This window comes from Lactuca serriola, chromosome 5 (genome assembly GCF_051521515.1).
Source record: "Lactuca serriola cultivar US96UC23 chromosome 5, Lser_US96UC23_V15, whole genome shotgun sequence".
NCBI classification, from domain to species: domain Eukaryota; kingdom Viridiplantae; phylum Streptophyta; class Magnoliopsida; order Asterales; family Asteraceae; genus Lactuca; species Lactuca serriola.
The window spans coordinates 110,384,813-110,398,214 of NC_136412.1; positions in this window are offsets into that span (position 1 = coordinate 110,384,813).

The window sequence follows — 13,402 nt, forward strand, 5'->3', positions numbered from 1 at the left end:
TTCAGGTGAGTTGTAATCGGTTGCGATGAATCAGAGGATTTTGGATAAGATGCAAGGATAGGTCCTTGGATCTCAAGTTATGGGCTTACACCTAAGTTATGTATATAGTGGTATTCTAATCTAGGATATTCCATCATGAGGATGACCGGACCCTATGATTGATTGGACCTGACATGTTTGGTATTCTAACTCGAGGGTTGATTGGGCCAAACATGTGCGTGATACGAGGGTATTCCATCCTAGAGATGGCTGGACTCATCGTGGGCATGCCTGTTATTCCAGCCCGAGGCTGATTGGGCTAGGTATGAGTGTTCATGCTTGTTAGCTGGTTGTTTATGTATGTTGGTTCGAGAGCTAAAGGAAGCATTATCATGTCAGCTCAGAAGCCAAGAATTAATGACAACCGCATATGATTTATGATTCTGTTTCTGGTGAGAACTTCAGGTTTTCAGGGTGTGATCCGCTTAAAGAAGAAGGGGAGTTGGGTTTTGGATATATAGCGAGTCAATACCGTTCATATTCGCCATCTGGAAACTGCTCATGAAAGAACTCAGAACCAGAATGCGGCCCTACAGAGAGAACTCACTGCAACCCAAACCGAAGTCGAGGAACTTCGAGCCCGTCAGGGAACATTTGAAAGGCGCATGAGAGACATGGAGCGCCGTCTGGCAGAATCAAGGACTCACTCTAGTGGTTCTCGTCGCAGATAGAGCCTACTCAACTTTCTCTTTTGGATATAACTTAGGTCTATGTAAAAGCTCTAGTTTTAGTTTCCTGTCTTTGATAAGACTATGAAATTGTTAGTCTATTAAGGTCTTAGTACTGTCAAAATTTTCTTATTCTGGTTTGATGTAAGAACTACTTCTAGGTCATTTTTTCCAAACTCGTTACATCATTAATGTCAATATTATTGACACTTATCTAATCTTTTGGGAAATCCATATCCAAGTACTTTCAAACTTCTACTGCTAGATCTCTATATCCATCATACTCTCAATTGTTTTGTTGGACTATGGAGAGTTAGTCAATGGACCACTCTCATTATACTTGCATATGATTCTTACTATCATCTTCATCTTTGTAAACTTTTAGTTGATCGATACCTCCATCGAGAGTGACAAGGCGTAATCCTCCGATAACTCCAATGCAACCACCTCCACCTCTTCCGCAATACAATCTGATAGCTATTCAAGGTACAGCGGTCGCGACTGTTTCGACAGCCTTAGCCCAATTCAGTGCTAGTGGAACTAACGGGAGTGGAACGACTATGCATTCCACTCAAAGTGATGCTCCAATGCGCTCTGGAGAGTGCTCGTATAAGGACTTCACCAACTGCAAGCCCATGTCCTTCAACGGGACTGGCATAAGCATTTCCCTCTTCCAATGGTTCGAGAAAACGGAATCGATCTTCGAGATCTGTTCCTGTCCGGAAGGAAGCAAAGTTAAATTTGCTACCTGCACCTTCACGGACAGAGCCCTGACATGGTGGAATAGCCATGTCAAGTCACTGACTCTAATAGTGGCTAATGTTTTGGGCTGGGAAGCTCTAAAGGAGCTCACGATAGAAGAATACTGCCCGAGGGGTGAAGTTCAGAAACTTGAACAGGAACTCTGGAGCCTAACCATGAAGGGCTTCGACATAGTGGCCTACACTGCCAGAATCAGCGATCTGGTGGCACTATGTCCGGGAATGGTCCCTACTGAGGGAAAGAAAATAGAGAGGTATATCTGGGGGCTGGTGCCTCCATTTCGTGGGAATGTATTAGCTTCAAACCCCACTACCTTCGACAGTGCCAAGCGACTGGCACAACGGCTCATCGATCATGGAGTCCGCACCCCAACTACAAAAACAACCCTGGCCATCCTAGAACCCTCCAAAGCCGCTGAAAACAAGCGGGAGTTATGGGATAACAAGAAGAAGAACGCGGCACAGAACTCTGCCAAAACTAGGAGGTAGTGGCTGTTCATGCTGCGATAACACCTACTGCTACTGCGCCAGTGAAGTAGTATGCTGGGAGCTTGCCCAAGTGTAACAAGTGCAACTTCCATCACAACGGACCCTGCCGGGAAATGCAGTGCGCAAACTGCAACAGGAAAGGGCACACTGCCTGTTTCTACAAGGCTCCGACAAGGCCAATCATCCAAGTCCCCAACGTTGGTGTGGGTCAGGCTTGCTACGGATGTGGTGAGGTGGTTCACTATAAGAGGAACTGCCCGAAGGAAGGGAACGCTAGTGGAATGGGAGGAGTTTTGGCTATAGGCCAGCACAAAGTGGTTGCCGACCCCACAATAGTCACCGGTATGTTTCTACTCGATAACTCATATGCATGCATACTGTTTGATAGTGGAGCGGAGAGGAGTTTCGTGAACCAGAAATTTGCTCACTTACTTAAACAACAATCACGTGCACTTAAAGAACTATTCAGTGTAGAAATGGCTAACAGAAAGATTGAGAGCACTAGCAGTATATACATAGGATGTACTCTATCTCTAGATAGCCCTTCATTTCCAATTGACCTCATGCCGGTCTCCATTAAAAGTTTCGACATCATTATCGGCATGGATTGGTTGAGTCTTCATCGTGTTGACATCATGTTTTATGAAAAAGCCGTTCGCCTTAATCCGCCGTTTGGTGAAACTCTCGTTATCTATGGCGACAAACCTGACATGAACCTTCGCATCATTTCGAGTATTCAAGCCCATAAGTACTTGCGAAAGGAATGTCACACATTCCTTGCTCATGTGATTGATATGAGCCAAGAGACGAAAGACATAAAGGACATCCCAAAAGTATGTGACTTTCCCGACATCTTTCCAGAAGAACTACCAGGATTACCTCCACAACGTCAAGTTGAGTTCAGAATCGACTTAGTTCCAGGGGCTACCCTAGTAGCCAAATCGCCCTATCGTCTAGCACCAGCTGAGATGCAGGAACTATCCGGTCAACTTAACGAGCTGCTCATCAAGGGATTTATTAGACCAAGCTTCTCACCCCGGGGAGCTCCGGTCTTGTTCGTGAAGAAGAAAGACGAATCGTTCCGTATGTGTATCGACTACAGAGAACTAAACAAGTTAACCGTTAAAAATTGTTACCCTCTGTCTTGCATAGACGATTTGTTCGACCAACTGCAAGGGGAAGATTACTTTTCAAAGGTGGATCTGAGATCCGGGTATCACCAGTTACGAGTCCTAGAGGAGGATGTTCTGATGACAGCCTTCCGAACTCGTTATGGACACTACGAGTTTATAGTGATGTCATTCAGATTGACTAATGCACCCACAGTATTCATGGACTTAATGAATAGGGTATGCCGTTCTTACTTGGATCAGTTCTTCATTGTGTTCATTGATGACATACTTATCTACTCTCGTAGTAAGGAAGAGCATAGTAAGCATCTACGTCAGATCTTGGAAACATTACGATAAGAGAAGCTCTACGCGAAGTTCTCTAAATGCGAGTTTTAGATTCGAAGAGTCGAATTCTTGGGTCACGTTGTTAGTGAAGAGGGAATTCATGTGGAACCTTCCAAAATAAAGGCCATTGAGAATTGGTCAACACCGAAGATGCCTATAGAAATTCGTCAATTTCTAGGCCTCGAGGCTACTATCATAGGTTCATTCAGAACTTCTCTAGGATAGCAAAATTGCTTACTACATTGACCCAGAAAGGCGTGGCCTTTGACTGGGAAGAGAAAGAAGAGAAGGTGTTCCAAAAACTAAAGCGAGCCTTATGCACCGCAACGATACTATCCATCCCAGAAGGGATAGAAGACTTCGTGGTTTATTGCGATGCATCCAACCAAGGACTCGACTGTGCTCTTATGCAACGACGTAAGGTCATTGCCTATGCCTCAAGACAGCTAAAGACACACGAAGTCAACTACACCACACTTGATGTTGAGTTAGGAGCATTTGTATTTGATCTGAAGATATGGAGACACTACATGTATGGTACAAAAAGCACTATCTTTACAGACCACAAAAGCCTTCAACGCATATTCGACAAGAAGGAGCTCAATATGAGACAACGACGGAAGTATGGATTAAGAAATAGTCATTTGTTATTAATCCGGGAGTATGGATTAAGACAAATTTATTTGTTATTAATCCGGGAGTATGGATTAAAACATATGTTAATTGTTATTAATATGGGAGTATGGATTAAGACATAGTTAATTGTCCCCAGTCCGAGAGTATGAAACGGGCACAATTATTGATCCTGGAGTATGGATCAGACATACCTAATCCAGGAGTATGGATTAGGTAAAGAGGTAAATTTTAAATCCGGGAGTATGGATTAGGTAAAGAGGTTGATTTTAGATCTGAGAGTATAGATCGTGTCATTGTGAGGATCAATAGGGTGGGGTAATAAAGAGGATAATGGGGATGGGAAATTAGGTTGATTCTTTGATGTTTAAACAAAATAAATTTATTTATTGTGGGTTGAAAACCCTATATGCTCACCAGGCTCCCAAGCCTGACCCACTCAATTTTCTATATTATAGGTAGTGGAACAAGTGCATAGTTGGATGATGACGAGGGATTTTGGATTATAGGCCAGTAGATATAAATAACTTTTGTAAGGCATATAATGTACTGTTTATAATTTTGGTCTGTATCGATGTGGACATCCCGAGTTTTATAATGAAATGAAAATACATTCTTTAAGAAATGCTTTGATAAATTTTTTTTTTATCATATTTTGTTTTGGGACAAATTCAACATATTTTTATTGGAGAGATTACTCTGATATTATTTTAAAAATCATAAACTAAATCGGTCTTTTCTGGCCGAGAAATTGGGGATGTCACAGTTGGTATCATAAGTTGGGTTGCACCTGATCCCACATGGGCTTGGAAGGAGAACGAAACATTGTCTTATAAGGGATGTGGATACCTTCCTTGTCACATCGCGTTTCAAAGCCGTACGGACAGCAGATCCCATAAGAACTCTACATTTAAGCATGCTTGGGCGAGAGTAGTACCGGGATAGGTGACTCCTTGGGAAGTCCTCGTGCTGAGTGACCCAAAGCAGCAAATATTGTCATACGCGCTAGAGGGGGATGTTACAAGTCATATGCATATTCAACTCAGGACGATTTTGGTTGGTATGGTAGAGGTGTGGTAAGACCATGGGCGCTGACCATGGTGGAATAGGAGTATCGGAAGACGGTGGGAGTGGACGTAGCATTCATTGGATTGGAAAATAATATGGAAGTATTGTATGACTACGAGGTAGTCATAGCATTCACCAGGATATTAGACAGTTGTAGAATTATTGTAAGTCTGCGATGGGATCATAGTATTCGCCAGATTGAGATAGACCATCATTGTGGTGGTCGTTGATATAAACAAGGATCAGCTCGCGCCTAAGGCAAGGGCGGGCAGTGTTGTCAGAGAGTATCTCTCTGTTATAGGAGGAGGATCATTGGGGTTCGAGGTAAGGTTAGGTATGTGTAGCTCTCGATGGGGTGAGACCCGTGGGTGTGGCTTTTGTTGATATAGATTGGATGAGAAATGTGGGCGAGGCCCGTATGGTTATGGCAGTGCAAGTGACACATGGTAGGGATCAGTTTGGTCAAGGTATTAGATCAAGGTTAGAATAGAATGATGATGTGGTCAGTGAGTGGCATAAGAGTGATTCATTGGATAAGATAGCCTTATCAGTTGGAATCTTTGGAACCTGTTGGCTAGACTGGGGATGAGACTGGCAATCTCAACGGTGGATAGGGGATTTTTTTATATTCCAGTTTAGCGAGAGGTCGCCGTGAATCAGAAGATTTCAGTTGAAATGAAGTACTAATCCTTGGATCTCAGGTTATGAGTTATGTACCGAGTTAGCTTTTGGTCGAGAATCGCATTGGGAGTCATTAGTGTATACATACAAGATCTTTGCTTCAGAAAGTTATGGATTAGGGAATCTGTATGCCCAGTAGTTGGAAGGTTCAGGGTAAAAAAGGATGTTTTTAGTTCTGATGGTGGAAAAGGTCACTGTGATTGTGTTTTGGAATAGTTCTACCTGTGTGGAGGTGAGACAAGTTATGGGACTTCGGAATTATTGCAATAACGTTTTGGTTCTACAAATGAAGGAGCAGTGACTTGTTCAACATTAGGATGTGTTGTTCGAAGCTTTGTTTTCCAGAAGAGTGGTACGGAGTGATTTCGAGCACGAAATCTAATTTAAGTGGGGGAGATTTGTAACACCATGTTCCGAATCATTTCCTAATTCGGGGCTGTAACCTGAAGATCGGTTATCATAAGGCTTATGGCCTTTGGGAATGAGGGATTTAGACCCATTGGGTTTAGGTAAGGTAAGTTAGATGATGCGGGTGTCCGGTTTGTGATTTGGAGCCCACGGGTATAACTGTAAAGTGGTAGTGCATGTTTTTATGAATGTTGGTTTTTAGTTCGGGAAGTTTTAAGGTGAGGATGAGTTGATAGAAGTGTAGAGCTTATCTTTAGCTTTCCGTGGATATAAGGATCGTTGAAATCGGACTTAGAACGATGAAGATATGGCATTCAGATGTTTGAAGGATTAAGGGCGATCCTAGTATGCAGGACGTACTTGGGAGGTATGTTGGGCGTACTAGTCAAGTAAGTTGCGGGTGCTCCTTGGAGTATGCTGGTTGTACCAGAGTTATGCATGGCATTTTCCAATTAGACCCAAACCCTAATTTAGGGTCTTGTATCTTATTTAAGTTCCTTAACTCAACACTAAACCCTATTATCTTCAGCCTCCATCCCTTTAAACCCTATAACCAAAACCTTAGCCTCCATTGGTGTGTTTCTTGAGCTTTTGAAGTGTTTTCATGCTTTTTAGTGACATTAAAGAACGAGCTTCTTGGAGAAATGTGGGATTGCTTGACGCTTTTGTATCCAACTTTTGTACATCTTGATCTATCTTCTGGAGGTATAAAGCTTCTAACTTGATGACTCTAGTTGTTAGATCTAGTTTAAGGAGTATTTTTGGTTCATTTTGGTCTTTAGAGTCATCCTTGTGAGTATGAGCTATTCCAAGAGCTTAGAATGTCGGATCTGGGCATTTGGGAGGTCCCTTGTTCATAAAAATGTCATCTTGATGAGTTATTTTGGACCATGCATGATTTTGGGTGATTATTATGGATTTTATTTTTGGTCCCATTAAGCCATGTAATTGAGTAAAGTTGCCAACTTTATATGTTATGTCATCTCCTTAGGGTATATGAGTTTGGAAGTCCTTATCTTAATCATTAAGAGCTTTTGTGGGGTCTTGGCCTTCTGATTAGTACGTTGGGCATATAGGGGTATTCTCAGCGAGTGTAGCGTGCATTATAAAATTGTACAATGTGCTTCATGGTAGAGTATACGGGGCGTACATTTCTCATACACAAGGCGTACTCCCCAGGATGGCTAATTTGGTCCATTTAGAGTTTGGGCCTTGTTGGGTCGTTAGACTTCTGACTTTGGGCTTTCTTGGTATTGGTTCCATGATATTTTGAGCCCAATTAGGATGTTCGGCCATGTTGTGCTTTGGATTGCCATTTAAGGATTTGGGCTTTTTGTGTATTTGGGTTGGATCTTGGTTTTGGGCCAAGTAAGAAAAGGGTAAAATGTTCTTCTACCATTTAGGAAATTGGACTCTAGAGTGGGCCTCGATTTTTGGGTTATCGGGTTAATTATTAATTAAGGTTGTATTTATTGTTAGTTGGAGCGAGGTTATCCGGTTCAGTGACCCGAACAGTTATTTGGTTATCAGCTGATTGAGGTGAGTCCCCTCACTATACTCTTGGGTCGAAGGCACCAATGTCAGCCCACTAGGTTCTGATATGTTAGATGTCTTTATGACTCTTGCATGGTATATTGGGCTAGACCCATAAATATGTTGGGCTAGGCCAATTTTGTGACGGGCTAGGCCCAAGCGTATGTATGGTATGGAGTATTTTGGGAAACTCACTAAGCTTTTTGCTTACGATTTTTATGGTTATGGTTTTAGGTACTTCCGGTTCAAAAGGGTAGGGACCGACTTGATCGCAGTGCATCCACCCATGTTTCCGCATTGTGATGATTTTGGGATTGTACTTTGATGACTGTTTTATTATCAAATACTTTTAAATTTTTGGAACAAAAGAGAATTGGTGTTTTTATTGTATTAAAAATGAATTTTTTACCTCATAATTTTTGGGTCGTTACATAATAGTTCCATTAAATATGAAATTAGACTAAGACTTAGCGTTATGTACATCTAGGTCTTTTGGAAAAGGTGTAAGGCGAAGCTTTTCCCGATTCACTAATCACAAGACACTTTGTCAGGTGAATGCGTAGTTATTATCAAGATCTTAATCTAAGATAAAAGTATTTATTTATATGAGACATTAAATGTTTGCTTGTATTATCTGTGCTATATGCTTTTTGTATAATAAGGAGAATATTATTGAATCAGAAACCATATTGGAAATTGATTGCCTTTAAATATAAGTCTTGCCTTAGGTTAAGAATATAGCTTTTAAAGACTACTTAGTTGAGATTATGTTGGATATCGTTTAGGTCTCATGACTGGGGTAGAGAGTGTGTGTAATACCCCATTTATTTATTTAATAAATAAATAAAGTAAAAAATACATAATAGCCCTAAAAGCGGAATAGTGTAGCAAGAAGTTAGTTACAGGGGTTAAAAAGTCATAATTGAAAGTTTAAGGTGCTAAAAATACAATTTTCAGATTAATTTATAAAGGATTTTGAAGTCAAGGGCTGAAAGGTAAGTATTGGATTAAGGATGAAAAGTTTTATGGAGTAAGGGGCTAAAAGTAAATTCTAAACTTAAAATGTAAAGGATTTTAGAAGTCGGGGTTTAAAGGGTAGATATCGGATTTAACTTGAAGAAGTTCCAATGGGGAGGGTCCAAAATTGTATTTATGCAAAAGTTTTAAAGTGGTCGAGGTTATAACCTGCCACCCTCACCGTGTCAAACCCTAAACCTAAGAGATGCTCCAGCCGCCATGAGTAAAGTCAGCCACCACCACCCACCTTCTGTTCGTCCGATCAAGCGGGGATGCCTGCCGCCTCGCCATTTAGCACCACCGACCGCTACACTGCCATTGAGGGTCGCCATTGCGACGTTGCTGCTGGAGAAGCGAGTTGGGGAGGAGCCCCTATCGTTGGTCGAAGTCTGCTGCCACCAATTCTTCTTCTCCTCTTCTTGTGTTAGGCGTTCCCGGCTACCAAACATCGTGACCGTTGCTGTTGTAGCAAGTTCCGACGTCGCTGTCTTCCCCTCCATGTTCGATGTGCTGCTGCCGTGTTCCGACTGCCGCAGCCACCTGGAGGGCAGCCATGTCGGATGTGGTTTTGGCATTCTATTGTGTTGGTGTTCGGATGCTGCTGTTGCAAGTTTATTGGTTGTGTGTGGGTTTTTGTCGATTGAAGATGTGAAGGATCACCATAGTAGTCGCCCATGGTGGTTGCTGCCGTCAACCCCGCCGCATGCCGCCACAAGAATGTCGTTGGGGTTTGTTCCCTTCGTGTTCAGCCCATATGGTTGCGTGTTTTGGTGTTGCTGATCAGGTGGGGGTGTGTTTTGGATGGAAACCACGGAAAAACCACCATGGCTGCCAACCATGGTGGCTGCCACCCTCTACCACCACCGGCCACCACAATGGTGGTTGTGTGTGTGTGTTTATAATTTTTAGTGTGTGTTTATTTTTGAATTATGCTTTGGAATTTGTAAAAAAATGGAATAATGGAAAGAAACTCAAAACCACCACCGTGAGGTGGTGGCTGCCGCCACCTAACAACCCGAAATTTTCATTCGGTAAAACCCTAAAAGTCAATCACTTCATATTATAAGTCAATTTCATTTCTATTTGTTTTTAGCAAATTTAAAGTTCGTTTGACTATTATAATAATTATTCTTTAAACCAACCGGTGAAAGGATGTGACGCCTCGAGTCTTGAAATTTCAAAACCGCGAATACCACGTAGCTTAGAAGTTCACGACCAAACTTTTATGTTTAGGCCGTAAACTACCCCAAAAACTGTAAACTCATGCTTAAGCATGAGTTTACTCCCCAAAGTACCTCATTTCTTTCTTGCAATCCCAAGAGTAAACTCCCAAACACTCTCAACTATCATCCCGGTTTTCACCCGATTTCCCAAAAACGTAAGTACTTCTTGGCTTGATTTGTTGTTATATCATAACAACTAGTGATTATACATCTTTTAATCCCTCAAATTTCATCTTTTTATTAGATTTCCAAAACACCAAGAACACACACTAGTGTTCTTGGACTTTTAACTCATTTTAAGCTTCCAACTAGTAAGTATTCCTACCCTAGTGTATTGTAAGGCTTGTTATACATCATTACATCAAGGAAATGTCCCAAGAACACCAAGAACAAGGTGTTCACAGTTTTGGGAGGCTCCCAAAACCGTAAACACCAAGTAAGGTGCCAAAGGGTGCCTTAGGGTGCCTAGATGCTTCACAATGCCTTAGGGACTTGTCTAGATCCTTCCTTGATGAGTTTATCACACAAAAAGCACAAAAATCACTCATTTATATGTGTTTACGGTTTGGGGATCTCCCAAAACCGTAAACATCCCAAAGAGTGAATAAATGTCCCATATTTATTCCTTATGCTTAGAATCTAACCTAGACTATTACCTTGATGAGCTAAGGACTTTACAAGCCCCAAATACCATAAAACTTATGAGTTTACAGTAGTAAACTCAAAGGAAAATGGTTTAGGGACCATAAACTCCAATTAGGAGTGAAATGGTGCCCTAGTACCTTCCATGGTCACATACATCAAGTAGAAAAGCTTCTAGGGACTCTTAAGGCTTCAAACATCAAATGGTCAACAAGTAGGTGAGCTTATGACCGTAAAACCAAGGGTTTATGACCGTAAACCCTTTGGTTATGACCACAAAACCGTAAACTCCCGAATGGAGTTTTCCTTGAACCCCAAACACACTAGCCTTTCCCTACAACACTTAGATGCAATCCTTGGGACTTATAACACTTGTATAAGGTGTTTAGCATGTCCTAGGGTGTCTTGACTTTGTTTATGTGACAACCGTCAATTTCCGGTCAAGTCAAAGTCAACTAAAGTCAACAAGTCAAACCGATCGACTGAACTAACCCTTGTGTACTAGGGCTTACGTTATGTAAATTACTAAACAACTCGCTATTCTAATGAGAGATCATAAATCGAAAGTTCGTACATCTAGATTTCCTTAACCCAAAACTGTGGTAAGTAACAAACCAAACCGATAAAATAATGTTGCATACTCATTGGGAGTGTGTAAGATCCTTAAACATGGCTTAACGGTGCTTACGGACCTTGGGTTACAGAGCCAAACACTCACAAATGTCACACACGAAACCTCTCTCAATCATTTTCACTCAGTCTCTCTTTGTATGAGAAATCTCTCCCAAATCTCTCTTTGTATGAGAAATCTCTCCAAGAATGTGAAATCTCTCCCAAATCTCTCTTTGTATGAGAAATCTCTCCAAGAATGCGAAATCTCTCCCAAATCTCTCTTTGTATGAGAAATCTCTCCAAGAATGTGAAATCTCTCCCAAATCTCTCCAAGAAGGTGAAATCTCTCTCAAAACCTCTCTTGAAATTTTTATAAGCAATTGGGGCATCCCGATACTTGGTTTGATGAGAAATCACTCAAAGAGGGGAAAAACCAAGGAAAATAACTCTTTAGGACCGAAGCCTCCTCATAAGGGCCAAGTCCTCTTGGAACCGAGGCCGCCTAGAACAAGTCTGAGGTCCTTGACTAAGCTGCAGCCAACGAGCCAAGGCAAGCTAGCCGCAGCCACCGACCGCAGCCAGCGAGCCTTCAGTTCCCTGTTGATGAAGCCACTGCGGTAGCTACTCGGACCGCATCAGATCTCGCCTTCGGACCGCAGCGCTTCTCCTTCAGCATCTGCGACTGAGCTCACTTCGGATCCTCCGCAGCAGCCGAGCCACTCCGGTTCCAAGGCTGCTGATGACCGAGCCTTAGCATCTCCGGCCCAGAACTTCAGATTTTGGCATATTTCACCCGGTTTTCGATCATTTCTCCATTTTAAGTCCGTTTTTAATCATTTTAATGTGGGATTTTCTCCAGAAATCATATTTTAACATTTAAGACCCTAAATAATCACAATTTGGGCATATTTTCATGAAAATATATATTTAAGAATAAAATCTTTTAAGAGAGATCTTGAGGTGGAGTGTAAATCTTGCCATAATATTTGGCACAAACCACCACCCCATACCCATTCCTTTGACCAACTATTGTACTCTCCACCACTCCTAGTCACCTCATGGTACTACCCCACTCATTTTCTAGCAAATCACTTCCAAAGGAGTTGGGAAATCCCCTCTCTCACCTTTCATTCTCACTCACTTCTCTCATTTCTACCAAAGATCAAACCCACTTTTCTCTCGAATTCTCTCCCTCAAATTCGAGATTCAAGGGCTGATCATCAAGTTTTTCTCTCATTGTGGTAAGATTTATCACCTTTCTCATGATTAATACATTTCCTTGTACTCAAATCATTGATTCTTACACAAATTTGCATCATAAATTGTGCTAGATTCTTGAATCTTCAAGCAATCTTCAAGTGTTCTTGAGTTGAACACTTCTCATCTCCAACACTCATCTCCTAAAATCACATAAGGTGAGTTCATACCCCTACATTTTCATGTTTTCTTACGTTTTTAGGAGGGGAATACAAGTTAAAACACCAAGAATATAACTAAACTTTTCTAACAGCTTTCATCAGAAAAGTTGGACTCGATTCACGTACTGTTTTGGGAAACTTAAACATTTTTGTTTTCAAAAATGTTTTAGTTGTAAGTAGTTCCAGTTCTTAGCTTTAAAATGACTACTTGTACATCTCCATACGATTTTTCTACAATTTATGGTGATTTTTACAAAACTGCCTATCATTTCAAACACCAATCCAGACCAGTCTGTGATTATGGACTTTTTCACCCAGGTTGGAGGTCATTAAAAATCATGATAAAAATTATGAGTAAACTAGACAAATTTTGGGAACTCTCAGAATTGACGGATTTAGTTTTTGACTTCGTATGATTTTTCTATGACTTTTCTAAAACAGCGCAGAAAGGTTAAATTTAGTTAACAGCATATAAATTTCGTAACACTTTGTATTATGTTGAGCACAGAGTATAATAATGAGTTCTAAATATTGAATGTGTTTACTTGTTAGTTTATCATCATAAACTGAAACTTAGTCATTCATGATAAGATTATTCATTTATTTAGAACACGTATACTAAGCTATAATAAGCATAGTTTATGGATTCATAACACTAATGCATTTTCATAAAAGAGTTCTTATACATTATAAATGTTTTGGATAAACTATAATAGGTATAGTTTATGATTCATCACATAACACACTCGTATA